The 25851-nt window shown below is 40.1% G+C and overlaps 1 pseudogene; it reads right to left on the bottom strand.

The window, feature by feature from the left end:
* The window catches only part of LOC132426318 (ATP synthase F(0) complex subunit C1, mitochondrial pseudogene), a 64915-nt pseudogene extending 39498 nt beyond the window's left edge, over window positions 1-25417 (bottom strand).
* Between the last annotated feature and the right edge of the window lie 434 nt (window positions 25418-25851).

Here is a 25851-nt window from a genome sequence, read left to right on the forward strand (position 1 = left end):
TTCTCTCTCTCTATCTATCTATCTATATAGATGTATATATGTACACACACGTATCTCTATATCTTGTTAAACACAAATTGTGGCATAGTACGTACACTATTCTGTGTCTTTTTTCACTTAATATGTCTTGAGCATTTTTCCATATCAGTACATACAAAGTTGCTTATTTTTTAAGCAAGTGTTTTATTATGAAAAATTTCAAACATACACAAGATTAGCATGTATAATGACCCCTCCCAGATATCTATTATCCAGCTTCAACATACATATCAATATTTTGACAATCTTACTGTATGTTAGAAAATATCAAGAGATTATCATTAATTTTGTTCCATGTGATATTGGCCTAGTTGTTATGTGAAAAAGAAAAACTCCTTATTGATTAGTGATACATGTTGATATATTTATGAGTGAAATGATATGTTGTCTGATGTTTGAGATTTACTTTAAAATATATAAGAAAAGATACGTGTGGGAGGAATAACTTGAATCAAGATAGGCAAAATGTTGAAGTTGGATGAATGCAGATTCATTGTATTATTTCTCTGCTATTGTATATGTTGGACGATTTCCGTAAGAATACCTTTGCTAATCTGGTTTCAACTATAGCTCTCCTTTTTTCTCAGGAGTGTTTTAAAATAAATCCAAGATATCATGTAATTTCACCCATAAATACTTTAGTATGTATTCCTAAGACATACTGAACAAAAACCTACTACAATGCCATTATCACGTCTCAGAAAATTAATTTATTATTATTTTTTTGCGGTTCGCGGGCCTTTCACTGTTGTGGCCTCTCCCGTTACGTGGCCTCTCCCGTTGCGGAGCACAAGCTCCCGACGCGCAGGCTCAGCGGCCATGGCTCACGGGCCCAGCCGCTCTGCGGCATGTGGGATCTTCCCAGACCGGGGCACAAACCCGTGTCCCCTGCATCGGCAGGCGGACTCTCAACCCTTGTGCCACCAGGGAAGCCCAATATTTTTTAATAATCTAAAATCCAATCTATTTTTCAATTTCCCTAATTTTCTCAAAAATATCTTTTTAAAGTTGTTTTGTTTAAATTAAAAGTCAAATAGGTCCACATATGGCATCTATTGACACTTTTAAACTTTAATAATTCTCTTCCTTAAAAAAAGGCATCCATTCATTTAAGAAACTTAAGTTATTTATCTTGCAGAAGACCACACCTTCTGGATTTGACTGTTCCGTCCATGTGGTGTTCAACTTGTTCCTCTGTCCCTTGTATTTGAGACTTGATTGGATTCAGATTGAATATTTTTGGCAAGAATCCTTCCTAGATGGTGCCTGCTGTGCTCTTGCTGCATCACCTTAAGAAGCTCATATGTCTCACGTTTGATTTTGAGTGATTCAAAGATTGAGCAGAGGATTTGGGTGGTGTCAATCTGATCTGCCTATTGTAAAGCTTCCCATCTACATTTTGTCTAATGTTTTTGACATCCAGTGTTTATTACTGCCTCAGTCCATTATTCCATTAGGGGTTGCAAAATAATTTTCTAGTTCTCCATTCATTTTTGCATTTATTGCAAAATAAAGAAGTTCCCCTCATCAACTTTTTGATTAGTCTAAGTACAGTTGGCTTATTCTTTTAAAGACCATATAGCATTTTACTGTACCATAATTTAACGGGTCCCTATTTATGGATATTTAGAGTGTTTCTTTTGCTATTTCTTGGATTAAATATTTTTTTATACTGTATTTACTATTCATTATACATACATAAGCATATGAGAAAACTATAGAATTTTAAGATATTTATATTTTAATAGAAAAATAATTATTGGATTTTTTACTTTCTGAGTGTTAGTTTAGTATAAACGCAAGAGTTAGAGTCACACAGACAAGTATTTTAACCCTGGATCCCTTATTAATCATGTGACCTTGAGCAACTTATTTATCCTTTCTAAGCCTCATTCTCTTCATTCATATATTGGGAATAACAGTAATATCCAATTCCTGATTTTATTTCATCTTTGAAACAATCTATCAAAATGCTTGGTACAGTGCTTACTACATAGTAAGTGCTCAGTAAGATGAACTTGGTTAACATTTGAGGGTTAAATGAAATAGCACATGCAAAGTCCATTGGACAGCCCCGGGCAAATAGATGCTCAATACGTAGTGCTACTTTTCTCCCTTTCTTCACTTTTGCCCCCAATCTGAGCAGTAATGATTGTTCTTTTTCCACCTGTTTTCAGGAATGAAAAAATAAAACCCAAAAAGTCTTAGCTCCTCTGAGCCTTTTGCTGAGAGACCATTCTGTCACTCTAGTATTAGCCTTGGTGGAGACTCACATGGAGGTTCTGGGGCCGCAGCTTCCTGTCGCGGAGGCCTGGCTACATACGGAGAAACTGCTTTTCAGGTTGTCTCAGTCCAAAAAAAGAATAGGTAGAATGCAAACAACACTAAGTTCTAACCATGACCAGTAGAAATAGAGTGTTCCTCTCCTCTGCCTTGCCCTCCCTGCCCAAATAGAACCATGACCAATTAACATTCCCATCAAACATTACTCTAGAATAAATGCAATTTGCCTGAAAGTTGATACGCTAAATTATTTTTGCTAGCAACTCATGAGAATGACTATTTCTCCTGTGCTCTTGGCATTCCTCTTTCCCATGTATTCCTCATCTTAGTGAGGTTTTCATCTTAGCTTTATTCCTCTACTTCCCCCTATCAAATCATGGCCACTCTTCCCTCTTTCTCCTAGGGTTTAAGGCTTCTAGCACCTCCTCTCCTTACTTTCTGCTCTAATCTTTCAATTCTCAGAAGCACCATCTGTCCAGGAAGTAAGGAGACATTTTGCACAATTCCTTTGTTCATGTGATTGGATAAAACTGGCCCTTCTCAGCATTACCTCATTTCTTTTTCCCATGTTCCTATAGAATAGCTGACAAGCACTTTTCTTTCACTGGTCCCAGGTTTCTTGGATATACAGAATGCAGAAAGGTTAAGTGATTTGAAATGATATGCGGAAGATAATAACGGAGTCAGCCCTGCAGACTGGATGAGGATGGTTGGCTCCCTGATGCCAGGATCATTCTATTTTCAATGAAATCTGCTGAAGGAGCACACAAATATTTTAGTAACAGTCTGGAAAACAAGAGGTACTTTTGGCAATTCTAGTGATACTCTACTTTGACAGAAAGATACCATGAATGTGTGCTGAGTCTTTAAAGAGTAGTGAGGCTAAATATTTTGCCAAATTTGAATGACTTTTAAGTATTAAGGTGTGGTTTTGGTTAAGATGAGTGCCATTTGGTATTTTAATTGAGATTTGGAGTATCACAAACTCTCATAGAATTGCTTTGCTACTTAAATGAAAAATAAAGTATAAAGCAGAGGAAAGAAAGTCAAGAACACAGAGGCCGCTTATTTTTTCAGTCACTTTATGATTAATCCATGACAAGTTAGTTCAGATGTCAGTGATCAATTTTAAGCAGGAATGACCCATGTCTGTTCTTCAATCAAAAAATTTCTAGGGGGCTTCCCTGGTGGCGCAGTGGTTGAGAGTCGGCCTGCCAATGCCGGGAGCACAGGTTCGTGCCCCGGTCCGGGAGGATCCTGCGTGTCGCGGAGCGGCTGGGCCCGTGAGCCAGGGCCGCTGAGCCTGCACGTCCGGAGCCTGTGCTCCGCAACAGGAGAGGCCACAACAGTGAGAGGCCTGCGTACCGCAAAAAAAAAAAAAAAAAATTCTATACCTAGGATGAAGGATGACTTAAAAAATTATATGTAGAAGTTGAAATTTTGTCTTGTACATTCTCTGTACCTGGAACTCCTAAAGAGGAAAACCTCTTAAAAACGTCAACTTGTGATCTTTCTCTGCTAGGTTTGCACTCCTCTATGCGTTGGGCAATAGATTGTTTCTCCCATCTATGAAGGACAAGTGTTATTCCTCCTGCTCTCACTCATTCATGCAACAGTAATTTTATTAAGCAACTACTAAGTGCTAGATCTGGTGGTACAAAGACAAATAAGATGTGGTCCTGCTCTAACAGCTGCCACTAGGTTAAGCATCTCTGCCTGGAACAGGCAGGGTTTCCCAGAGTGTGGTCTGTGGCCTCTCCTGGGGCCCTACCTCAGCTACCAAGTCAGAATCTCAGGATAGACTGAGGAATCTGAATTTTCATCAGATGATTCTCATGCATTGGTCCAGAGCATAGTAGGAATAAGGTGGTTAAGGGGGAGAGTACCAGCCAGCATGCAGTGCAGCACATCCCTCAGAGAGGGCTTTCTTTCCACTCAGCATTAATATTTCTGGGAGGCTCCACAGAAGGGGAACACCTTGCCTGGCTTGAAGGAGCTTCCCTTGGAAGAGGTAGGCTGAGTGCTGGTGTAAAGGTTTCTGGGAATGGTATGAGTTCTGTCCTCCAGAAATTCTTAGTTCTGGATCGAGGGGCAGATTCTGGGTTGGGTCAGGGGTGGTGGTGGTGGGGTTAAGGGCTTGTACCCCTAGAGGGTCCATAATTTAGTCCCTGGACTGTTCAAGGGGAGAATATAGCTGGCAGCTAATATTCTGAACATTCATTTAGGGACAGAAAAATGTAGAGGTAAAAGCATAAGGGCTAGTACATATGCAATGTCTTGTTATACCTAGGTGCTTAGAAGCACTTTACATACATTAATTCATTCAATCCCAACAGCCTTATGAGTAACTGTGTTAGTACTATTGTCCTCATTTTACAAATGAAGAAACAGGAAGGTTAAGCAGTGCTCAGAGTCCCCTAGAAGACACAGGATTCCAACACAGATAAGTGTAGTACAGAAGGTTAGCTCATTACCACTGCAGTCAGCTGTCTCTTAGAAGCAGCATCATGTAAAATGGTAAAGCGGAAGTGCACACCTTTCATACTGTTCTACTTGAGCATTGATTTCTTCAGCTTTTCACCAAGTAATATCCTCCCTCCTCCATGGGCCACACAAAGAGCACTTCTGGAAGCCCTGACAGCTGCCCTCTTAAACGCCTTTAGGACTGGCTTCGGTTTTAGAGAAGAAATTACATGCTTCTTTTTGTTGTTACTTTACAATCTAGATGCAGTGAAAATCCCTGTTACAGAAGATGTGGTCCTTCACTTCACTGCCTGAGTGAAGACTGGATGCACTCTTTTTAGAGATTAAGGCCCCAACATCTTAGTCTTTAAGCAAGTGTGTGATACAAAACAAAACAAAACCAACCAAACAAAACACCCCCAAACTCACAGTGCATGTTTAGAAGGCTGAACAACCTTTCAGTTTCTCTTATTTTTTTTAGCTTCTTTTATTTGATTTTAATATCAGATTGAGTATCTAAAAGCTTTCATGTTGTGTGTTCAGTAACATGGCTAATTATTAACAAGTTTAAAACATGTTAACAAGGAAAAACACTTTTGAACTCTGAGCTTCTGACATGGAGAGTTATTTGACCTGAGTTCTTACTCAGGAGCTATTTAACATTTTTACATATTGTGCCAGCTGACAGAGACCTGGCTTACAAACAGATCTGGAGTTATCTTGAATCAGAAGGAAACTGGTGAATTGAGTGGCTCTCTTTCTCTCTGTAGGAGTAGGAGCAAGAGGCCTGCCGTTTCTTGGAAATTTTGCCCAGTAGTCTGGCAACGTAGACACCTTCCTGGCCTCCTTGCTGGAAGAATTACACCAACAAAACATTATCTAACACTGACCCAATCATTCTTAGGTGTAGGTTTGCTGCATAAACACTTATTCCTGCACTCATCAATACCCTTGCCTAACTGGGTCAGCTCTTGCAGCTTTACAGAAGGGCATGGTTATTTCTGACTATGAAAAGATGCATGAACTTCTGATAGACCCCACTGAATATCCAAACCCAAATTATTTTATTAATTTCAACTAATTGTTTTCCATTAAAATAATAAGTGCTTCTTTTATTTATTTATTTATTTGGCTGCGTTGGGTCTTTTTTTGCTGCACATGGGCTTCCTGTAGTTGCGGCGAGCGGGGGCTACTCTTCGTTGCGGTGCGCGGGCTTCTCACTGCGGTGGCTTCTCTTGTTGCGGAGCACGGGCTCTAGGCACACAGGCTTCAGTAGTTGTGGCACACGGGCTCAGTAGTTGTGGCTTGCAGGCTCTAGAGCGCGGGCTCAGCAGTTGTGGCACACGGGCTTAGTTGCTCCGCGGCATGTGGGATCTTCCTGGACCAGGGCTCGAACCCGTGACCCCTGCATTGGCAGGCGGATTCTTAACCACTGCGCCACCAGAGACGTCCCAATAAGTGTTTCTTATAAAAAATTCAATAGAAGAAATATTTAAAGCAAAAGGTGAGTGACCCTCAACCCCCAATTATTTTCAGGGTTCAAAGATATCTGGTGCTTCTCTTAAAACCATTTTTCCACCAAAGAAAACAATAGTTTAAACCGCTGAAAGCTAGAGTTATGATTCATAAGAGTTATTTTTAAATTTTTGACTACTAAGAGACTATATTAATTTCCTATTGCTGCTGTAATAAATTTCCACAAATTTACTGGCTTAAAACAACACAAATGTATTACCTTATAGTCTGGAGATCAGCCGTCCCAAGTGGGTTTCACTGGGTTGAAACCAAGGTGTTGGCAGGGCTGTGATTCCTCTGAAGGCTCTAGGGGAGAATCTGTTTCCCTGCCTTGTCCCCATTCTAGAGGCTGCCTGCATTTCTTGGCTCCTGACCCCATCCTCCATATTCAAAAAACATCACTCCAGCCTCCGGTTCTGTCATCACATCACCTTCTCCCTTGTTGATCCACTTGCCTCCCTCATAAGGATCCTTGGGGTTACACTGGGTCCATCTGGATAATCTCTCATCTCAAAATCCCTAGCTTCATCCCACCTGCAAGGTCCCTTTTGCCATCTGTGGTGACACTCACAGGTTATAGGGATTAGGGCGTGGACATCTTGTGGTGGAGGCCTTACTTAGCTACCACAGAGACATATGACTGATTTGCTCAGGGATTTTGTGTGGGAGAAACTCATATTAAATTAGCACTTCTCCCTCAACTCTTCTTTCTGTTTTCATCCAAATACCAGAAGCTCCATTAAGGTCTCACATTTGATTTATCTGAGAACACCTGACAGTGATGTGAAGTGGGCCCTAGAGCAACATTTACCAAACTGGCGCTCTAGTGGCCCATGAAATGTTAAAGATGTTCTGCGTTAAAAAGTGTTCTGAGGGAGTTCCCTGGAGGTCCGGTGGTTACAACTCCGTGCTTTCACTGCCGTGGCCCGAGGTTCCGTTCCATCCCTAGTCTGGGAACTAAGATCCTGCAAGCTACTTGATGCAGCCAAAAAAAAAAAAAAAAAAAAAGTGTTCTGAGTCAAATAAGCTTGAAATATTCAATACATTGTGTGCTCTTACCCACTCAGCTTCCTCTTGTTTTTGTTTTTTTTTTAACATCTTTATTGGAGTATAATTGCTTTACAATGGTGTGTTAGTTTCTGCTTTATAACAAAGTGAATCAGTTATACATATATATATGTTCCCATATCTCTTCCCTCTTGCGTCTCCGTCCCTCCCACCCTCCCTATCCCACCCCTCTAGGTGGTCACAAAGCACCGAGCTGATCTCCCTGTGCTATGTGGCTGCTTCCCACTAGCTATCTATTATACATTCCCACTCACCTTCCTCTTTAATACACATTAGCACATGGGAAAGCTACTGAGAATTCTTGCTGTTGTCTGTGATTCCAAATGTATTTTACAATGAAATATTTTTTCTCTTTATATATATATATATTTAAAAAGAATGCTCATTAATGACCTTCTCAGGGATACCAGTGTATCATGTTCAGGAACTGTTGTTCTTAATGCGGTCTTTCATTCTAAAAGTTAACTAACTATATTGCCCTGAAAAGATAAATAAAATAAAAAGGGCATAGTGGAGCTGACTCTAAATATCTCCTAAATGACATTTTTCCTATTTAATTCTGTCTCTACTACTTATGTGGAACTTAGTTTATTTAGACTGTAAAGCAACCAACTTTCATAATTTAAATTAAAAACCTGATATTAAGAATAACTTAAGTTTCTGTTAATAAATATTTAGAATAATATTACATGCATAAAACATTTTGTGACTATGACAACACAAACAAAATTGTTTTGAAAAGCAAGATAATGTCTTGATGTTTTTCAAGGCATGTAGAAAAATTTACTACTGTGAATACTATTTCTGAATCGCTGGACTGGAATCCATTCGTTTAAAAATTATATTAATCTTTTCCCTATTTTGAGAAGACAGTTCCTCTGAAGGAGTCCAGAACGGTAACTGATAACTTAGGTTGATTCACCTGAAGCTTCCAACAGTGGTGTGAAGAGAGCTTTAGCTTCCTCTTCTGGGTTCATGGAAAGATGGTCCTTAGCATAGGTTGGCAATGCGATCTTTGTCAGATAAGACTTTCATTGCACTTTCTTATGACACCAATCACTTTTTAATCATATATTATTAGTTGTATATTATGGCTTGCCTGCACACAGTAAAGTTCCTGAGGGTAGGAGCCATCAATATATCTGTTGTGTGCCTGTTTCAATGCTTTTCCCTTAGCAGGAACTGGACCAGTGTTTGTCAAATGAATGGCTCAATGAATGAATGAATGCATTAATTTAGGATGGAAATCCTAGCAATATCAAGTGTGTATGTCAATAATCCATCAGTTGATCCCCATTTATATCCTTCCCTACTTAAAATTTGAGGAAACTCCCAAATATATAGAGAGAGAATAAGGAAAAAGCTAAATTAAAATTAGGTAAGACAATTAAAGCAAAGGAAAGATAAGGGCTGGAAAGTAAAATGGATTTAGGACTGAGCCTAGTTCTGAAAAATATATACCACAAAATCTTATGCATTTGTAAGGGGAGAATAGTAATTTGGTGCTAAGCTTACTGGAAGCCTATGAAAGAAGCAGTTGGTTATTTGATTTTCAATATCTAGAAAATTATGACGTCAGTTGCTCACATGAAACAGTTATTCCTGGAATTAGGACCAGAGAGAAACTCTTCCTATGGTATAACAGAAGGAGTTTACTGTGTAATATAAAGAATAATGTATTCAGCTTATCTTTAAACACAGCGATGCATTTCAAAGAGAAATTTCTTATATTACCCTTGGTTTATACTGATAGCATCCCCACCATAACCTATATGAACAGTACAGCTTTTGAAAGGGATAAACAGTGGTTCATGAAATCCTGTGATTCAAAGGAAACTGCAAGATAGCTTTCAAAGAGTTTTTGCAAAACCTGTACTTAGCAATTAATGTACATATAAAATTTCCTTAGCAGAAGCAAATGTGGAATAATGTAAAATCTATTGCCTAGTTATTAGAATAAAATTGAAATCAATTAATAGAATCACTTATCTGAAGATGGGGCTCAAATATTGATGAACATAATTTACTCTTTTGTTTTTAACTTTTCTCTCTATGTATAACTACAGAATGCAGCAAATGGAACTAGTTGTTAAACAACAGGGAAAATTCAGTTAAACACAGAATATATTTCTTCCTTAGGTTGTAATTTAAGTTCCTTTTCAGTAGAAGGAAACAGACTCTAGTGAGAATTCACAGATACCAATTATCCCAGAAAATGATGACTTAAAAGGAAGGTGAGAGGAGAAACCGATTAAAGAAGAGCATGCACCTGGAGCCCTCTCTTGGTGATGGGAAAGTTGGATGGGAGTGTTGTAACTGCAGGGATGTGATAGATGGAAATAGCATGTCTTTTGGGAAATTAACCATCACTAGCTTCCCGTCTAGCTTCCACATGCACCCGTGTGGATTTTATGTTGCCATCTTGTAACAGAGGCACCACCAATGGCAGTTTGGAGATATTTGTCAACATGCAAAAATTTACTGAAGAGTTTACGAAACTGTGAATTTCCAAAAGTTATTGTTAAGTCTTAGAGATTTTCTTGGGATGTTGTCTAACTACTGGAAGTTCTAAGGTTAGGATAAAACCTTACCCTGGCCTCCTCCCTTACTTCTGACTTACAGCGTTGGTACTGGCAAGGGGAACCCATCAGATCTATCGATAGAATAGAAAATAAGCCTTCTTATTTGGTTTCTAATTCCTTTGAGTCACCATACATTTAGGAGTTTTAAGCCTATATAAAATGACCGTCAAAATACTTTTTTCCATCTCTCTTCCCTTTCCTTTTTTTTTTTTTTAAAAATATTTATTTATTTATTTATATTTGGCTGCGTTGGGTCTTCATTGCTGCGCACGGGCTTTCTCTCGTTGTGGCGAGCAGGGGCTACTCTTCGTTGTGGTGCGCAGGCTTCTCATTGCGGTGGCTTCTCTTGTTGTGGAGCACGGGCTCTAGGCATGCGGGCTTCAGTAGTTGTGACAGGCAGGCTCAGTAGTTGTGGCACACGGGCTTAGTTGCTCCGCGGCATGTGGGATCTTCCCGGACCAGGGCTCAAACCCGTGTCCCCTGAATTGGCAGGCGGATTCTTAACTACTGCGCCACCAGGGAAGCCCCCTCTTTACTTCTTGAAACAGTAGTCTTCCGCAACTCTAGCTGCTTCCGTCCTTCCTATTAACTTTTAATAGGCCACCACCCCTACTGCTTCACTGACTTTGTTCTGGCAAAGAACAAAGATCAATTTTGTTCTTCACCAAATTGATTAGCCTCTTTTAAATCTCCATCTTAGTTTTCCTCTCCCCATTGTATATCTCTAAACCAGTCTTCTTCCTGTCCGAAGTACCCTCCTCTCTCTTGACCTTCTCCTACCCCTGTGGCTGTTTTTTTGGTCTTGTAAAAGGGCCTTTCTTCACTTTTTAGAGATTGTTGTTCATCTTTGTGTTCCTTTAAGTTTTCTCTCTTTTTTTCTGGTGATCTCATTCATCCTGAGGTTTGAACTATATGCTGATGCCCCATGCATTAGTCAGAGTGAGGCTAAGCTGCTGTAACAAAGAGGTAGGTGCGTGATTATGCTCCATCTGGTCACCCAGGATCTCAGTTTTCTTATCTCTTGTTGCTCCACCATCCCCTAAGGTGCTGTCTTTATCTGCAACATCTGCAGTAGCCCAGTGGCACCATGTCTATGTTCCAACACCCAGGAAGTGAAGGTCAAGAATTTCCAAAGGAAGTGATAAAGAAATTGTACACAGTGTTTCTGCTGAAATTGCATTGATGAGGTTATAGTCTCCTGACCACCTGTAGCGTCAAGAGGGGCTGGGAGGGGGAAGGGTAAGCTGTGACAAAGCGAGAGAGAGAGGCATGGACATATATACACTACCAAACGTAGATAGCTAGTAGGAAGCAGCCGCATAGCACAGGGAGATCAGTTCAGTGCTTTGTGACCGCCTGGAGGGGTGGGATAGGGAGGGTGGGAGGGAGGGAGACGCAAGAGGGAAGAGATATGGGAACATATGTATATATATAACTGATTCATTTTGTTGTAAAGCAGAAACTAACACACCATTGTAAAGCAATTATACTCCAATAAAGATATTAAAAAAAAAAAAGAGGGGCTGGGAAATGAGTGGCCATGTGCTCTGTGAAAACGGTGAGTTTAATAACTATGAGGAAGAAGGGGAGAAGGCAAAATGAGTGGTCCCTGCTAAATGAGTGGGTCAGCCCCATTCTCTCATGTTCCACATTCACAGATCTGTCTACTTTGTGATGCTTTTTTTTTTATGGTTCATTAGTTCTTTTAAAAAAATTTCAGCTTCATTGAGGTATAATTGACATATAAAATTATAAGATATTTAAAGTGTACATTGTGGTGGTTTGATATACACTGTGAAAGAATTTCCCCATTTAATTAATTCACACATGTGATGTCTTCTTCTGCATGTCCTAAAGACACCTCAAACTCAACATGTCAAAACGAAACAAGCGTGAACTAATTGTTTTCTCCAAGTTGACTCCTCTTACCAAACTTTCTCAGTCTTAGTTAGTGGTTATTACTATGTTGTTTGAACTAGAAAACTTAGTCATTCTTGATTTTTTTATTCCCCACAGCAAATTTGCCACCAAGTTCTATATATTTTAATTATTGAATCCATCCTTCTACCACTGTCTGTGTCTATCCAGGCCCTAAAAAGCTTTATCTTATATTATTTCTGAAGCCCCCTGACTGGTCTCCAGTCCAAAAGTTGTTTCCTTAGATGACTGTCCTCCCCACACAGCCACCATATTTATCTTTCTAAAGTACATATGGATGATTAAAAGTCTGTAGTGACCCTCCATTTGCTCCTGTGGGTTTTCTTTAAATATGATTTTTAGAAATAGAACACTTTTTTTTTTCTTAAAATAAATCCTACCCCAAATTCCCCATATAAAAAAATATTCAGAACTTCTTATATGGGCATTGTCCTTAGAGTGTCATTTGAAAATTACTGGCCTTAGGATTTTAATTCAGATTACTTGCTGGTAAATAGAAGACCCTCACAATTGAGGCCCAGCTGACCTTCCCAAACTTACCTCTAGCCAGTATTTCCATCATCTTCTCTGCTCTAGTCGCATGGCATTCATCACCCCTCTCACACACTTCAGGCCCTTGTGGGTCTGTGTTTGCTCCCGTTCCTTCAGTCCTGAGCGGTGCCTCCTTGTTGTACGCTGGCCACACCGTTACTCACCTGAAAGGGCATGAGCTTTGGAGCTAGGCAGACTTGGAGAGCCTCTGAAGAGCCTCATCTGAGCCTTGGTTTCCTCATTGCATGGGTTTAATAAGAGAATGTATGTAAAGTACCCAGTCCATAGGAGAACCTCAAAATGCCACTTCCTTTCCTTCTCTCTCCTTCTTAAATGTCACTTCCGTATTTTGTGTGTGTGTGTGTGTGTGTGTGTGTGTGTGTGTGTGTGAATACTGCAGGAAGAAGTTGGTTTCCCCAATCTGTTTTTATAGCATTTGATAATGCTTCTGTAAGAGAACTTTTATTATTATATTTATTTATGTATGTAGTTGTCTCACCTGTTGGATTTTGAGCTCTTTGAAGATAGGAGTCTTGACTGACTCACCTTTGATCTTTGGTGCCAGGCAAAAATAGACATAAAATAAATGTCTTTTAAACTGAAGTGCATTGAACTGTATTGAAATGGAGTTGTAGTAGAAAAAAAAAAAGGTCAATCAGTTTTTCTGGCTCTGACTTACCCTTCTCATAAGGAATGGAACAAGAGTTTGACGGATGTGCATATGCTGTTTTGCAATAAAAAGGAGCAGACTTCTGATTCTGAACATGAAATAGCAACTGCTGGACTGTGAAACAATTTGCAAAATTGCATTTATCCTGGAGTGTTTTGTTTTGGCATCAGTAGGGTAGAATGTTGTTTCATAGTCCATGTTTATTGAACCATGTAAGGGATTTACAGGAGCATCTGTATGGAGGCCAAAGTTGAAGTGGGGCACAGTCCCAAAAAAGTGACATGTAAAACAAATTGATGTGTTCAAGCATGCAGAGTTGACAACATAATCTGCTATTTTTATAGAGGAAATTTTGGCACTAGGTGCAGGGTGTATATATATGTGACAAAATCAGGCTTAATATCAACTCCCCCCTACCAAACAAATAAACAAGTTCCTCTTCTTTACTTCTCTATTTCTTTTTATTTTAATGTGGTAAAAAACATAATAAAATTTACCATAATAACCATTCTTAAGTGTATAATTTAGTAGTGTATATTAACATTATTGTGCAACAGATCTCTAGGACTTTTTCATCTTGTTACAGTGAAATTCTGCACCCACTGAACACTAATTCTTCCTCTTGCCTTCTCCCTGCCCTGGGCACCACCCTTTTACTTTCTATTTCTGATTTTGAGTACTTGAAATACTTAACATGAGTGGAATCATAGAGCATTTGTCCTTTCGTCACTGGCTTATTTCACTTATAATGTTCTTCAGGTTCATCCATGTGGTAGCACATGACAAGATTTCCTTCTTTTTAAGGCTTCATAACATTCTGTTATTTTTATATTCCACATTTTCTTTATCCATTCATCTGTCAGTGGACATTTGGATTATTTCCATCTTTTGGCTATTGTGTTAATGCTGTGATGAACATGGGTGTGCAGATATCTTTGAGATTCTCTTTTGAAATCTTTTGGATAAATACCCAGAAGTAGGATGGGTGGATAATATGGTAATTCTATTTTTCATCTTTTAAGGAATCTCCATGTTCTTTTCCGTAATGGCTGTACCATTTTACACTCCCACCAGCAGTGCACAAGCATTTCAATTTCTCTCCATTCTCACCATCCCTGTTATTTTCCATTTTTTTGATAGTGGCCATCCTGATTAGAGTGAGGTGCTATCTCATATGGTTTTTTGTTTTTTGTTTTTGCGGTACGCGGGCCTCTCACTGTTGTGGCCTCTCCCGTTGCGGAGCACAGGCTCCGGATGCGCAGGCTCAGCGGCCATGGCTCACGGGCCCAGCCGCTCCGCGGCATGTGGGATCTTCCCGGACTGGGGCACGAACCCGTGTCTCCTGCATCGCCAGGCGGACTCTCAACCACTGCGCCACCAGGGAAGCCCATCTCATATGATTTTGATTTGCATTTCCCTAATGATTAGTGATGTTGAATATCTTCTTTGGAGAAATGTCTGTTCAAGTCCTTTGCCCATTTTTAAAATATTGGATGTTGCTCTTGTCCTTGTTGTTGCTGAGTTGTGAAATTTCCTTATGTATTTTGGATATTAACCCCTTATCAGATATATGCTTTGCAATTTTTTTCTTCCGTTATGTAGATTGCTTTTTCACACTATTGATTGTTTCCTTTGATGTGCAGAAGATTTTAAGTGTGATGTAGTCCCACTTATTTTTGCTTTTGTTGCCTGTAGTTTTGGTGTCCTACCCAACTTTTTTATTTCTTTCAATGACATTACCGGTCTTTGTGTTATACAGCTCTGAAGTCTTGAAATATCTCTTTCTAGTCCCCTATAATGAAGAGTTGCCTAAGACCACTCAATTCGGTAATAGTTCTTATATCCATTCTCTCTCTCTGTCTCCATTCCACTGCACACATGGTTTATCACTCCTGTATGGATTTCTCTCTCCTCTTTATATGACATCTCTCCCCTTTCCAGGCTTGTCAATATACTGCCTCCAGTTTATGCTTCTTAAAGAAGCATATGTCTAGTTATAGATCTGTTTAGAATACTTAAAGTTTCCCCATTGCTGTGCAGAAGTGTCTAAATTTTTCTAAAATCTGGCTCTGACTTACCTTTACAGCCTATCCTTTGTTCCTTTCTCCCATTCCCTACACAGACTTTATAGTTTAGTTAAACAAGGTGAATCGCCTTTTCCTTGTGTTGCCCCATAGTTTCCTGACTTTGCCCGTGCTGGTCTTTTAACTTGGAATGCATTAGCATGTGCTGGTGACCCTCGTTTGGTCATTCATCTCTCTGTCTGCCATCTTCCGCTCTTATTTCTCTATACTTGCTCCTAGGGAATTCATCTTTAACCTTGACCTATAGGTTGATATTTCTTAAGTTAGCATCGCTGTGTATGATCTCATTGCCTCAAGGATGTTACTGAGGTTTTAGGGGACCAATGACTAGCACTCATCCTCCACACCCAAGATATGAGCCAGTTAAGGGATAGACTAGGAGTAAGACAAATGAAACCAAAATACCATCTTTATTATTAACAAAGTTGCAACTGGAGAAGGTGGCTTATACTTGGGAGAAATAGAGTTCCTAATGCTGGACCTAAAATTAGTCCACTTTAAAACTTAAACAGGTAGTGTACAGCAGGATGCACTTCCTACTGGCGATTGCTGCCCAAAGATAAAGAGAAAAAGGAGAGATGCTGTACATGTCCAGCTTTTGCTCTCAAGGTCCTCAGTCAGCCTCCTGTGGGGAGAAGTGAGTGAGGAGATGGAGCAAGGCCGAGGGGGTTGCACTACTGGACATCTGTCCACATGGAGGAAACATTGGGAGTGGGAGGAACATTTCTCCTCCTCCCCTGACACACAAGTCTCCTTCCTGCTCTCCCACTCTCATCCTGCATCCATGTTCATCATATTCCCCTCAAAGACAGCTCTCCTCCCCGACTGCTCTTGTTACACTAGAACTTTTCACCACCTTTAACTTGACTTCTCTCATATGCCACAAAGTTGAGTATTTTAGTAACATTCCTTTTCTTTAAAATGCTTCGGTAATTTGATCATTCTCCAGTATCGCTACCATTAACTTAGGACGGACCCTTAGCACCCTCGAATGGATTTGTCCAATCTGTAAGTGTTCTCCTTCACTTCTGGTTTGCTTCCTAAAGAAGAATGTTTATAAATCCAAGGTATTTTGGATTAGATGCACATTGGCATTCGAGTGTCTCTTCATTGCCCTAATGCATGACATTCTTTTACAACATACTCCAGCTTACAAACAGCACTTTAGAAAGATAATGTTCTCGGAACATTCCATGCTCATTCCTATTGCATCTTTGCCCAAGTGGACATTTCTGCTTGAAGGACAGCCCCTTAACCCTTTATATTCTTAAATTTCCAATTCACTGTCCACCTCTCCTAGATGGCTTTTTGTGTACCTCTAGTTGGCATCTCTGCTATTGTACTTAAAAATTATTATTTTATAATTCTCAACTTATTTATTTTTTGTTTTATTTTTTCAACTAATTTTATTGAGGTCAAGAAGATTTCCTTTACTTCTTATGTCTGCCCTCCCTTTCCCTACATGTCTAGTATGGGATAAACACAACATAAAAATCAGTGGAACTGATTAGTCAAGAAAGTTAGAATAACATGAGTTATTTAATATGTTTGAGGTTAAATTTCCAGGCTAAGATGTGAGTCTTTACATATTAAACAACAAAAAATTTCTCCATTTCCTAGTTAAGAACTTCTGTAAATGACATGGCATTTATAAGTATCCAATTTAGAGTTCTTCTGATGCATTCCTTGTTGGAATATAAGACCCTTTTCTTTGCTGAATCCTAAGTGAGAGTATTGGAATGGAATACTGACAGGAAAAAAAAAAGCTCTCAAGATAACACATGGCCTCAATCAAGAAAGCATCAGAAGGAATTAAGCAGGAATTTGGAGAAAAGACATGTTGTCATCTGGGCTTATTGATTTTAAAAGAAAACATTTGGGTACATTTAATATTTAAAGCCACTTTCTGGACCCTTCATCTTAGAAAATAAGTTATTTATTTATAATGACTCTGGTTTCTCTCTGATGTATAGTGGTAAATTTGAATTGACTTTGTACAACAGCATAAAATATGTGATGGAAAGGCCAAAGGATGCTCTAGAAGTATCTACTGGAACTTAATTTACTAAAGGAAAATATTAAAAGCAGAAGTTTTGTCTTACTTACATCCACATAGTTGTTTTTTCTAATAAATACAGAACAATTTGAGAGGTTGACTCTTTGAGCTTTTATTGTTCTTGACTTTCATTTGTTAAAAAAGTCTTCCTTTTAACAGTAGAACAACTATTACAAGTTAGCTAATCAATTGAGTCTTCCATCTTTTATGAATATTTTGAACTGTTAAGAATAGGAGGAAATCTTGGAGAAATTGGGAATGTTTCTTAATTCACAGGATTTCAGGATCCTGGAGAAGGTGCCATGTCTAGGAATGTCCACAAAGTGGTGTAGAAATAAATACCTTAAACATACGTGTCATTCATTCATTCAGTAAACAAGCATTTAATAGTCCACAGCTACATGCCAGGAATAATGTTAGGCACCAGAGAAACTGAAACAATTTAGATACAGTACGTGTCCTCAAGGAGCCTAGAGTGTAGCAGACCAAGATGTACCTGTAAGGAAATAAGGGCAATAAGAGTGTTATAAGGACTAAGGTGGAACTTTATATGACAAAAAATGGGGACCAAAAAGAAGGGATGGACACTTTTACAGAAGTTCGGGGATGGAGGAGGGAATGTGGGTTTGTAAAGGCACAACAATGGAAATGATTTTTTTTTAAACATCTTTATTGGAGTATAATTGCTTTACAATGGTGTGTTAGTTTCTGCTTTATAACAAAGTGAATCAGTTATACATATGTTCCCATATCTCTTCCCTCTTGCGTCTCCCTCCCTCCCACCCTATCCCACCCTTCTAGGTGGTCACAAAGCACCAAGCTGATCTCCCTGTGCTATGCGGCTGCTTCCCACTAGCTAGCTATTTTACATTTGGTAGTGTATATATGTCCATGCCGCTCTCTCACTTTGTCCCAGCTTACCCTTCCCCCTCCCCATGTCCCCAAGTCCATTCTCTAATAGGTCTGCGTCCTTATTCCCGTCCTGCCTCTACATTCTTCATGACTTTTTTTTTTTTTTAAGATTCTATATACATGTGTTAGCATACAGTATTTGTTTTTCTCTTTCTGACTTACTTCACTCTGTATGATAGAGTCTAGGTCCATCCACCTCACTCCAAATAACTCAGTTTCGTTTCTATTTATGGCTGAGTAATATTCCATTGTATGTATGTGCCACATCTTCTTTATTCATTCAGCTCTTAATGGACACTTAGGTTGCTTCCATGTCCTGGCTCTTGTAAATAGAGCTGCAGTGAACATTGTGGTACATGACTCTTTTTTTTTTTTTATTTTTTGCGGTACGCGGGCCTCTCACTGTTGTGGCCTCTCCCATTGCGGAGCACGGGCTCTGGACGCGCAGGCTCAGTGGCCATGGCTCACAGGCCCAGCCGCTCCGCGGCACGTGGGATCCTCCTGGAGCGGAGCACGAACCTGTGTCCCCTGCATCGGCAGGCGGACTCTCAACCACTGCGCCACCAGGAAAGCCCTGTTGTTGTTTTTTAAACATCGTTATTGGAGTATAATTGTTTTACAATGGTGTGTTAGTTTCTGCTTTATAACAAGTGAATCAGTTATACATACACATATGTCCCCATAACCCCTCCCTCTTGCATCTCCCTCCCTCCCACCCTCCCTATCTCATCCCTCTAGGTGGTCACAAAGCACCGAGCTGATCTCCCTGTGCTACGTGGCTGCTTTCCACTAGCTATCTGTTTTACGTTTGGTAGTGTATACATGCATGACTCTTTTAGAATTATGGTTTTCTCAGGGTGTATGCCCAGAAATGGGATTGCTGGGTTGTATGGTAGATCTATTTTTAGTTTTTTAAGGAACCTCCATACTGTTCTCCATAGTGGCTGTATCAATTTACATTCCCACCAACAGTGCAAGAGGGTTCCCTTTTCTCCACACCCTCTCCAGCATTTATTGTTTGTAGATTTTTTGATGATGGCCATTCTGACCAGTGTGAGATGATATCTCATTGTAGTTTTGATATGCAGTTCTCTAATGATTAATGATGTTGAGCATTCTTTCATGTGTTTGTTGGCAATCTGTATATCTTCTTTGGAGAAATGTCTGTTTAGGTCTTCTGCCCATTTTTGGATTGGGTTGTTTGTTTTATTGATATTGAGCTGCATGAGCTACTTGTAAATTTTGGCATTTAATCCTTTGTCAGTTGCTTCATTTGCAAATGTTTTCTCCCATTCTGAGGGTTGTCTTTTCATCTTCTTTATGGTTTCCTTTGCTTTTGAGTTTCATTAGGTCTCATTTGTTTATTTTTATTTCCATTTCTCTAGGAGGTGGGTCAAAAAGGATCTTGCTGTGATTTATGTCATAGAGTGTTCTGCCTGTGTTTTCCTCTAAGAATGTGATAGTGTCTGGCCTTACATTTAGGTCTTTAATCCATTTTGAGTTTATTTTTGTGTATAGTGTTAGGGAGTGTTCTAATTTCATTCTTTTACATGTAGCTGTTCAGTTTTCCCAGCACCACTTATTGAAGAGGCTGTCTTTTCTCCACTGTATATTCTTGCCTCCTTTATCAAAGATAAGATGACCATAATTGGGTGGGTTTATCTCTGGGCTTTCTATCCGGTTCCATTGATCTATATTTCTGTTTTTGTGCTAGTACCATGCTGTCTTGATTACTGTAGCTTTGTAGTATAGTCTGAAGTCAGGGAGCCTGATTCCTCCAGCTCCGTTTTTCTTCCTCAAGATTGCTTTGGCTATTTGGGGTCTTTTGTGTTTCCATACAAATTGTGAAATTTTTTGTTCTAGTTCTGTGAAAAATGCCAGTGTTAGTTTGATAGGGATTGCATTGAATCTGTAGATTGCTTTGGGTAGTAGAGTCGTTTTCACAATGTTGATTCTTCCAATCCAAGAACATGGTATATCTCTCCATCTGTTTGTATCATCTTTAATTTCTTTCATCAGTGTCTTACAGTTTCCTGCATACAGGTCTTTTGTCTCCTTAGGTAGGTTTATTCCTAGGCATTTTATTCTTTTTGTTGCAATGGTAAATGGGAGTGTTTCCTTAATTTCAATTTCAGATTTTTCATCATTAGTGTATAGGAATGCAAGAGATTTCTGTGCATTGATTTTGTATCCTGCTACTTTACCAAATTCATTGATTAGCTCTAGTAGTTTTCTGGTAGCATCTTTAGGATTCTCTATGTATTGTATCATGTCATCTGCAAACAGTGACAGGTTTACTTCTTTTCTGGTTTGGATTCCTTTATTTCTTTTTCTTCTCTGATTGTTGTGGCTAAAACTTCCAAAACAATGTTGAGTAACAGTGGTGAGAGTGGGCAACCTTGTCTTGTGCCTGATCTTAGTGGAAATGCTTTCAGTATTTCACCATTAAGAACGATGTTGGCTGTGGGTTTGTCATATATGGCATTTATTATGTTGAGGTAAGTTCCCTCTCTGTCTACTTTCTGGAGGGTTTTTACCATAAATTGGTGTTGAATTTTGTCAAAAGCTTTTTCTGCATCTATTGAGATGATCAAAAGCTTTTTCTGCATCTATTGAGATGATCATATGGTTTTTATTCTTCAGTTTGTTAATATGGTGTATCACATTGATTGATTTGCCTATATTAAAGAATCATAGTATTCCTGGGATAAACCCCACTTGATCGTGGTGTTATGATCCTTTTAATGTGCTGTTGGATTCTGTTTGCTAGTATTTTGTTGAGGATTTTTGCATCTGTGTTCATCAGTGGTATTGGTCTGTAGTTTTCTTTCTTTGTGACATCTTTGTCTGGTTTTGGTATCAGGGTGATGGTGGCCTCATAGAATGAGTTTGAGAGTATTCCTCCCTCCCCTATATTTTGGAAGAGTTTGAGAAGGATAGGTGTTAGCTCGTCTCTAAATGTTTGATAGAATTCACCTGTGAAGCCATCTGGTCCTGGGCTTTTGTTTGTTGGAAGATTTTTAATCACAGTTTCAATTTCAGTGCTTGTGATTGGTCTGTTTATATTTTCTGTTTCTTCCCGGTTCAGTCTCGGAAGCTTGTGCTTTTCTTAGAATTGTCCATTTTTTCCAGGCTGTGCATTTTATTGGCATATAGTTGCTTGTAGTAATGTCTCATGATTCTTTGTATTTCTACAGTGTCAGTTGTTACTTCTCCTTTTTCATTTCTAATTCTATTGATTTGAGTCTTCTCCCTTTTTTTCTGGATGAGTCTGGCTAGTGGTTTATCAATTTTGTTTGTCATCTCAAAGAACCAGCTTTTAGTTTTATTTTTCTTTGCTATTGTTTCCTTCATTTTTCTTCATTTATTTCTGATCTGATCTTTATGATTTCTTTCCTTCTGCTAATTTTGTGTTCTTCTTTCTCTAATTGCTTTAGGTGTAAGGTTCTTCTTTCTCTAATTGCTTTAGGTGTAAGGTTAGGTTGTTTATTTGAGATGTTTCTTGTTTCTTAAGGTAGGATTTTTTTGTATTGCTATAAACTTCCCTCTTAGAACTGCTTTTGCTGCATCCTGTAGGTTTTGGGTCATTGTGTTTTCATTGTCATTTGTTTCTAGGTATTTTTTGATTTCCTCAGTGATCTCCTGGTTATTAAGTAGTGTATTGTTTAGCCTCCATGTATTTGTATTTTTTACAGATTTTTTTTCCTATAATTGATGCCTAGTCTCATAGCGTTGCGGTCGAAAAAGATACTTGATACGATTTCAATTTTCTTAAATTTACCAAAGCTTTATATGTGACCCAATATATGATCTATCCTGCAGAATATTCCATGAGCACTTGAGAAGAAAGTGTATTCTGTTGTTTTTGGATGGAATGTCCTATAAATATCAGTTAAGTCCATCTTGTTTAATGTATCATTTAAAGCTTGTGTTTCCTTATTTATTTTCATGTTGGATGATCTGTCCATTGGTGAAATGGGGTGTTAAAGTCCCCTACTATGATTATGTTACTGTTGATTTCCCCTTTTATGGCTGTTAGCATTTGCTTTACGTATTGAGGTGCTCCTGTTTTTGGCTCATAAATATTTACAATTGTTATATCTTCTTCTTGGATTGATCCCTTGATCATTATGTAGTGTCCTTCTTTGTGTAATAGTCTTTATTTTAAATTCTATTTTGTCTGATATGAGAATTGCTACTCCAGCCTTCTTTTGATTTCCTTTTACATGGAATATCTTTTTCCATCCCCTCACTTTCAGTCTTATGTGTTCCTAGCTCTGAAGTGGGTTTCTTTTAGACAGCCTATGCACGGGTCTTGTTTTTGTATGCATTCAGCCAGTCTGTGTCTTTTGGTTGGAGCATTTAATCCATTTATATTTAAGGTAATTATCGATATGTATTTTCCTATCACCATTTTGTTAATTGTTTTGGGTTTGTTTTTGTAGGGCTTTTCCTTCTCTTGTGTTTCTTGCCTAGAGGAGTTTCTTTAGCATTTGTTGTAAAGCTGGTTTGGTGTTGCTGAATTCTCTTAGCTTTTGCTTGTCTGGAAAAATTTTAATTTCTCTGTCAAATCTGAATGAGATCCTTGCTGGATAGAGTAATCTTGGTTGTAGGTTTTTTCCTTACATCACTTTAAATGTGTCCTGCCACTCCCTTCTGGCTTGCAGAGTTTCTGCTGAAAGATCAGCTGTTAACCTTATGGGGATTCCCTTGTATGTTTTTTATTGTTTTTCCCTTGCTGCTTTTAATATTTTTTTTTGTATCTAATTTTTGATGGTTTGATTAATATGTGTCTTGGCATGTTTCTCCTTTGATTTATCCTGTATGGAACTCTCTGCCCTTCCTGCACTTGATTAACTATTTCCTTTCCCATATTAGGGAAGTTTTCAACTATAATGTCTTCAAATATTTTCTCAGTCCCTTTGTTTTTCTCTTCTTCTTCTGGACCCCTATGACTCGAATGTTGGTGCATTTAATGTTGTCCCAGAGGTCTCTGAGACTGTCCTCAACTCTTTTCAGTTTTTTCTTTATTCTGCTCTGCAGTAGTTATATCCACTATTTTATCTTCCAGGTCACTTATCCGTTCTTCTGCCTCAGTTATTCTGCTATTGATTCCTTCTAGAGAATTTTAAATTTCATTTATTGTGTTGTTCATTGTTGTTTGTTTGCTCTTTAGTTCTTGTTAAACATTTCTTGTATTTTCTCCATTCTATTTTCAAGATTTTGTATCATCTTTACTATCATTATTCTGAATTCTTTTTCAGGTAGACTGCCTATTTCCTCTTTGTTTGTTAGTTCTGGTGGGTTTTTACCTTGCTCCTTCATCTGCTGTGTGTTTCTCTGTCTTCTCATTTTGCTTAACTTACTGTGTTTGGGGTCTCCTTTTCGCAGGCTGCTGGTTTGTAGTTCCTGTTGTTTTTGGTGTCTTTCCCCAGTGGCTAATATTGGTTCAGTGGGTTGTGTAGGCTTCCTGGTGGAGGGGACTGGTGCCTGTGTTCTGGTGGATGAGGCTGGATCTTGTCTTTCTGGTGGGCAGGACCGCGTGTGGTGTTGTGTTTTGGGGTGTCTGTGACCTTATTATGATTTTAGGCAGCCTCTCTGGTAATGGGTGGTGTTGTGTTACTGTCTTGCTAGTTGTTTGGCATAGGGTGTCCAGCACTGTAGCTTGCTGGTCATGGAGTGGAGCTGGGTCTTCGTTTTGAGATGGAGATCTCTGGGAGATTTTCGCTGTTTGATATTACATGGAGCTGGGAAGTCTTTGGTGGACCAGTGTCCTGAAGTTGGCTCTCCCACCTCAGAGTCACAGCCCTGACACCCATCCAGAGCACCAAGACCCTGTCATCCACATGGTTCCGAATAAAAGGGAGAAAAAAAGAAAGAAAGAAAGAAAAGAGCAACCAAACCAAAAAACAAATCCACCAATGATAACAAGTGCTAAAAACTATACTAAAATATATATATATATATATATATATATATATATATATATATATATGGACAGGCAGAACCCTAGGACAAACGGTCAAAGCAAAGCTATACAGACGAAATCACACACAGAAGCATACACATACACACTCACAAAAAGAGAAAAAGGGAAAAAAATGTATCTTTGCTCCCAAAGTACATCTCCTCAATTTGGGATGATTTCGTTGTCTATTCAAGTATTCCACAGATGCAGGGTCCATCAAGTTGATTGTGGAGCTTTAATCCACTGCTCCTGAGGCTGCTGGGAGAGATTTCCCTTTCTTTTCTTTGTTCTCACAGCTCCTCGGGTTCAGATTTGGATTTGGACCTGTCTTTGCATGTAGGTCGCCTGACGGTGTCTGTTCCCGCCCAGACTGGACAGGGCTAAAGGAGCAGCTGATCCGGGGGCTCTGGCTCACTCAGGCTGCGGGGAGGGAGGGGCACGGATGCGGGGCAAGCCTGCGGTGGCAGAGGCCGGCGTGACGTTGCACCAGCCTGAGGCGCGCCGTGCGTTCTCCCGGGGAAGTTGTCCCTGGATCCCGGGACCCTGGCAGCGGCGGGCTGCACAGGGTCCCTGTAAGGGGGTTGTGGATAGTGACCTGTGCTCGCACACAGGCTTGTTGGTGGCGGCAGCAGCGGCCTTAGCGTCTCATTCCCGTCTCTGGGGTCCGCCCTATTAGCCGCGTCTCGCGACCGTCTCTGGAGCTCCTTTAAGCAGCGCTCTTAATCCCGTCTCCTCGCGCACCAAGAAACAAAGAGGGAAGAAAACGTCTCTTGCCTCTTCGGCAGGTTCAGGCTTTTCCCCCCGAATCCCTCCCGGCCAGCCGTGGCGCACTAACCCCTTCAGGCTATGTTCACGCTGCCAGTCCTCTCCCCGCGCTCCACCGGAAGCCCGAGCCTGCTCCCAGCCCCGCCCACCCCGGCGGTGAGCAGACAAGCCCCTCGGGCTGGTGAGTGCTGGTCGGAACCGGTCCTCTGTGCGGGAATCTCTCTGCTTTGCCCTCCGCACCCCTGTGGCTGCGCTCTCCTCCGCGGCTCCGAAGCTTCCCCCCTCCGCCACCCGCAGTCTCCGCAGCGAAGGGGCTTCCTAGTGTGTGGAAACGTTTCCTCCTTCACGGCTCCCTCCCACTGGTGCAGGTCCCGTCCCTATTCTTTTGTCTCCAGGTACGTGGGGAGTTTCTTGCCTTTTGGGAGGTCTGAGGTTTTCTGCCAGTGTTCAGTAGGTGTTCTGTAGGAGTTGTTCCACATGTAGCTGTATTTCTGATGTATTTGTGGGGAGGAAGGTGATCTCCGCGTCTTACCCTTCCGCCATCTTGAAACTCCTCTGGAAATGATTCTTAAATGGAGTCTTATAAACTTGGGGTGGGGGGGCGTTTAGTAGGAAGTAGGTTATATAGATTGTAGAACTGGAGGAGGTGGGGCCTGGGAGTCGAGGAGGGGTCTTTCAGGCAGAAACACATGATTGAAGGACCAAAAATTTAAGAGCCAATCTGGCATGTTTAAGGAATTTTAAGGCACGCGGTAGGAGAGGAACCCGTAGACAGTGGACGGCCTGTCCACTGGCTGTCCAGATGATGTATGGCCTGCCGTGCTGTGGTGGCGGGGTAGCGTTGTGCTCCCGCACGGTCACATTGGTAGAAGACCCCATAAGTGGTGGCAGGGAGGCAGGAGATAGTTGGGAGCGTGTTGTAGACTCCAGGGGACAGACGATAAGGGCCAGTACTGTAGGAATGAGAGGTTAGATCC

The sequence above is a fragment of the Delphinus delphis genome, chromosome 5 (assembly GCF_949987515.2).
Source record: "Delphinus delphis chromosome 5, mDelDel1.2, whole genome shotgun sequence".
In the NCBI taxonomy this organism is placed as follows: domain Eukaryota; kingdom Metazoa; phylum Chordata; class Mammalia; order Artiodactyla; family Delphinidae; genus Delphinus; species Delphinus delphis.